Raw genomic sequence first — 5,789 nt, forward strand, 5'->3', positions numbered from 1 at the left:
GATTTCAGAAAATCGCCTAAAAATGTTGCAATTTGCCGCATTTATCTCACACAATTTCTTGCGTACAAAGGCAAGTCACCCCAAATAGGAACACCAGAGGCCTACTGAACAGTTTGATGCCCAATATGCATAGATATACCAAAGTCTGCGGTATGTACTGAACCCTAAATGAAAATAGCGCATAAGGATTTCTCGCCTGCCAGCTCAGCTTTTGCACACAGAGCCCCGTCAGTGTATTATGTGCAGTAACCCCCCCCTAACTATACAGTGACCCCCAGAAAACCATATATTTTTGGAAAGTACACATTCTGATGAATTCAAAATAGGTAAAGTTATTTTTGTACACCAAAGTTACACCTGGCAAAGCTACGCTAAAAACAGATCAGGAACACTTATATAGGGATAAAATGTGATAAAACCACAAAAATTGTGCAAATCAGTGAAACAACAAAATAAGTTACATGACAGTGTAATTAGTGGCCAGAATATCTGATCCAATAGTTACGCTGTCAAAATAAACAGTTTTTAGGTAAAAGAAAATAAAAACAAAGTGGTAATATGAAAAAAAAAAAAAAAAAAAAGCAAAACAAAAAAAAACCAAAGTGTTTGTGTATACATGTGTGTACATGTGTAAAAGTTGTGTGATAGTGTGTAAGTGTGTATATGAGTGTAAATAAGTGTATAAAAGTGTGAAAAATGAAAAAAAAAAAAAAAAAAAAAAATGCTAAAATGTGTGCTGTAAGTGTGTGTAAATGTATGTAAGTGTGTATAAATGTATGTAAATGTGTGTATAAGTGTGTAAAAGTGTGTAAATGCAATAAAAAAAAAAACTCCTTACCTGTTCCTGAAGACCGATCGCCTCCTTCGTCATTTGGGCCGGCGCTGGGGGAGAGGGAGGAAGCAGGAAGCAGCAGATGCGATGCGATCGCATCTGCTGCTTCCTGGAGGGTCCTGCGAGCGATCGGTTCGCAGGACCCTGATGACAGCCCCCCTGGCACATTGCCCAGGGGGGCTGTCATTGTTAGAAGCCCTCTGCAGCGGCGGCACATGCCGCCGCTGCAGAGGGCAGCGCTTAAACGCCAACGACGTATGAGACACGTCGTTGGCGTTTAAGCCCTTTTACTGCCAGCACGTATGCCATACGTGCTTGGCAGTAAAAGAGTTAAAGGGGTAGTTCGCATTCGAATTCACTTTTATTTTTAATGGTTTTTCAGTTATTTAGCTTTTTGTTCAGCAGCTCTCCATTTGGTATTTCAGCAGCTATCTGGTTGCTAGGGTCTTATTTACCCTAGCAACCAGGTAGTGATTTAAACAAGAGATGGGAATATGAATAGTTAAGGGGCCTACTTGGAAAAATAAGTAATACAAAATTATAATAATAATAAAATTGTAGCCTCGCAGAGCAATATTTTTTGGCCCCCATTTGAAATCTGTATAGAGGCAGAAGAGAAAGGCAAATTATTCAAAAAAATTAATTAGGAAGACCAATTGCAAAGTTGCTAGGAATAGGCCATTTTATAACATACTAAAGGTTAATTTAAAAGTGAACCACCCCTTTAGATGTGTTTATGTTAGTTTTATAGCAAGAAAGGCAGTGGGTACTGACTCCCCATTATATACAGTGAGATGCAGTCCGTATTTACAAACCCAGCACATTATATGCCATGAGGAGCAGTGGGTACTGATGGCAGATATTCAGGCCCTGGCACTATAACACTGGCACTGATACACAGCATTGGCCCCACTGTAACTTACTATAAATGAACAAAACAATGACAAAAAAAAAAAAAAATAGTAAGTGCAAAAAACAACAACACGTATATAAACACACAATGAGCTTTTTCAGAGGGAAAGAGTTAACTTACCCTCCATGTGTTAGGGTAGGGGATAGATTATAAATTAAACAATTTAATGTCAGCTAGTGATTCTTTAGAACTGTATAGTACCTGTGGGATGAAAACTGCAGCAAAAGTTGAGAGTTGGTTCTCAGGTAAAGTTACAGCTGCAGATTCATCTTTTCAGTCTTTATTTCTGTTTCCAGTTTGCAAAATCTCCCGATCCCTGTGTGCATCTGTGCTCTGATTGGTCAATTTTACTGTCTGTCAAGGAAGCTGTGCTCTGATTGGTGAATCCACAAGAAGAAAGATCCAATCGGGCTTGAGGGGAAAGTGCAGAAACGGAGTAAGGTTTTTGGTTTTTTTGCTACTTTTCCAGGGGGGGGCAAGTGCCCCCTCTTGCCCCCTTCTGTGGACGCCCATGGTGGGATGGCATACGCGGCGCCACGATTTGCCGAAGTCGCTTGGGTTGCCTTGAGAGGAAACTTCAGTGACATCGGCAAATTGCGGCGCCGCGTATGCCATCCCACTGCCGATTTACATTCTAGCCGGTGGGATGGCATTGCGGGGAGATTAGTTACCCAGTACAACAGAGATTTGTTGCGGTGTGACTAATCTCCACGTGTGTCAAGGCCCTCAGGAGAAATATTGCAGGTCTTCATGGTTGGCTTATACATAAATCCAGTAATTTTAAATTTTAAGATTTCTAGCTTCAGACTTCATTTAGAGCACTCTTAAGCTTGCCTTACACAGCCAGATGCACTTGTTTGGTAAGGTCATTAACCCGAAAAGACCTGGGTCAAAATTGAGCCAAACTGGGCTGTTCCAATTGTTCGTCCCATGGGCCTGGTTACTATATTTCTTTTATTCTCTTACCGTATTGACCCTGTTCTGGTAATGTATTGTTCTACTGTACTGCCCTGCATACAAAAGTACCACTTCATAAATAAGAACATACATACATTCGCATAAGAGTGGGGTGGCGACAGGGGGGCAGCCTCGGGGTGCCCGCAGACTCTAATTTGTGGAGAGGCCACAAAGGCACGGGCCTAGGGTGGCAAAAATTTTCTCCCCACTGCTCCGTATGAGTTTAAACGTGCGCGGTGATATCACAAACGCACATGCGCAGGGAGGGGGGCGCAGAATGGGGGCAACCTCGGGGCGCCTGGATCAGAAATCCGGCGCTGGGCGGCATGGCACCCCGCTGAACCAAAACTTTGAAATGTAGCTCCCATATGGAGCAATGGGGACCTCTCCCCATTGCTCCGCATGTGACTGTAAATTTTTGTGCATGTGCGCGGTGGGGGGGGGGGGGAGGGTGTGCTGTTCTCGCATACAAAGTGGGTAGGGGTGGCCTCGGGGCGCTCGCATATGAAATCCAGTGCTGGGTGCCCTGATCAGAAATTCTGGCGCTGGATGTTGGCTTACATGCTATAATATATACACCCCGTAGTGTTTGTAGGGGGTACCTTTATTTACTATAAGATGATGTAATGTATGCGAGGGTGCCCTTTATTCAGTATATGGTGACATATGGGGAGGTAAAGTTTAGTATAATGTATATTATTCAGTATAAAATGATGTGTGTGTGGGGGCACTAATATTATGTAGCATAGGATGATGTAATGTATATACAGTTCTATTATTTAGTTTAGGATGATGAAATATATGTAGGGGGCAATGTTATTCAGTATAGGATGAGGTAATGAATGCAAGAGGGGGGTTGCTTTATACAATATAGCAGGGGCTATAGCAGGGGCCGCTTCATTCCTGCCTCCAACACCGCCCCCAACTCCATTGAAAAAAGCAGAGGGGAGTACTGAGCTGAGGCAAATGGCTTCCCGGCCTCAGGTGGGCTGTGGGCAGCACAATGTGCCATGTCAGCTGTAGGGAGGGAGCTGCCAGTCAGGCCAGCTGTGGGTATTGTTGTAGTAGGTGGCATCTCAGTTCCTTGGGGCTGGGGGGGGCAGGATGGTGGGCACTGCGGAGTGGGGCTGGGGGGACACACAATGCCGGGCGCAGAGGAGTGGGGCTGGGGGGACACACAATGCCGGGCGCAGCGGAGTGGGGCTGGGGGGACACACAATGCCAAGTACAGTGGAGTGGGGCTGGGGGGACACACAATGCCAGGCACAGAGGAGTGGGGCTGGGGGGACACACAATGCCGGGCGCAGAGGAGTGGGGCTGGGGGGACACACAATGCCGGGCGCAGAGGAGTGGGGCTGGGGGGACACACAATGCCGGGCACAGCGGAGTGGGGCTGGGGGGACACACAATGCCAAGTACAGTGGAGTGGGGCTGGGGGGACACACAATGCCAGGCACAGCGGAGTGGGGCTGGGGGGACACACAATGCTGGGCACAGCGGAGTGGGGCTGGGGGGACACACAATGCCGGGCACAGCGGAGTGGGGCTGGGGGGGACACACAATGCCGGGCACAGCGGAGTGGGGCTGGGGGACACACAATGCCGGGCACAGCGGAGTGGGGCTGGGGGGACACACAATGCCGGGCACAGCGGAGTGGGGCTGGGGGGACACACAATGCCAAGTACAGTGGAGTGGGGCTGGGGGGACACACAATGCCGGGCACAGCGGAGTGGGGCTGGGGGGACACACAATGCCGGGCACAGCGGAGTGGGGCTGGGGGGACACACAATGCCGGGCACAGCGGAGTGGGGCTGGGGGGACACACAATGCCGGGCACAGCGGAGTGGGGCTGAGGGGACACACAATGCCGGGCACAGCGGAGTGGGGCTGGGGGGACACACAATGCCGGGCACAGCGGAGTGGGGCTGGGGGGACACACAATGCCGGGCGCAGTGGAGTGGGGATGGGGGGGACACAGTGCCAGGCACAGCGGAGTGGGGCTGGAGGGACACACAATGCCGAGCACAGCGGAGTGGGGATGGGGGACACACAATGCCCGGCACAGCGGAGTGGGGCTGGGGGGACACACAATGCCGGGCACAGCGGAGTGGGGCTGGGGGGACACACAATGCCGGGCACAGCGGAGTGGGCTGGGGGGACACACAATGCCGGGCACAGCGGAGTGGGGCTGGGGGGACACACAATGCCGGGCACAGCGGAGTGGGGCTGGGGGGACACACAATGCCGGGCACAGCAGAGTGGGGCTGGGGGGACACACAATGCCGGGCACAGCGGAGTGGGGCTGGGGGGACAAACAATGCCGGGCACAGAGGAGTGGGGCTGGGGGGACACACAATGCCGGGCGCAGCGGAGTGGGGCTGGGGGGACACACAATGCCGGGCGCAGCGGAGTGGGGCTGGGGGGACACACAATGCCGGGCGCAGCGGAGTGGGGCTGGGGGGACACACAATGCCGGGCGCAGCGGAGTGGGGCTGGGGGGACACACAATGCCGGGCGCAGCGGAGTGGGGCTGGGGGGGACAAACAATGCCGGGCACAGCGGAGTGGGGCTGGGGGGACACACAATGCCGGGCACAGCGGAGTGGGGCTGGGGGGACACACAATGCCGGGCACAGCGGAGTGGGGCTGGGGGGGACAAACAATGCCGGGCACAGCGGAGTGGGGCTGGGGGGACACACAATGCCGGGCACAGCGGAGTGGGGCTGGGGGGGACAAACAATGCCGGGCACAGCGGAGTGGGGCTGGGGGGACACACAATGCCGGGCACAGCGGAGTGGGGCTGGGGGGACACAATGTCGGACACACAATGCCGGGCACAGCGGAGTGGGGTTGGGGGGAGTGGGCTTGGGGTGGGGGGACTTCCAGTGACGTGGCAGGGTGAGTATGAATGTGAGGAGGGCAGAGAGGGACACAGAGGCCCCTTTGTTATGCTGAGCAGTAGCAGTCTGTGTGGAGCCGCCAGCCCCCCCTCTCCGGTTGTGTCACTGAGGGGGAGGGTTGCTAGCCCTCCCAGCCGTATTGCTAGTGCTGCACGGGATGCACACAGCCCAGACATGCTGAGGTGAGC

Source organism: Xenopus tropicalis, chromosome 4, assembly GCF_000004195.4.
Source record: "Xenopus tropicalis strain Nigerian chromosome 4, UCB_Xtro_10.0, whole genome shotgun sequence".
Taxonomy (NCBI): domain Eukaryota; kingdom Metazoa; phylum Chordata; class Amphibia; order Anura; family Pipidae; genus Xenopus; species Xenopus tropicalis.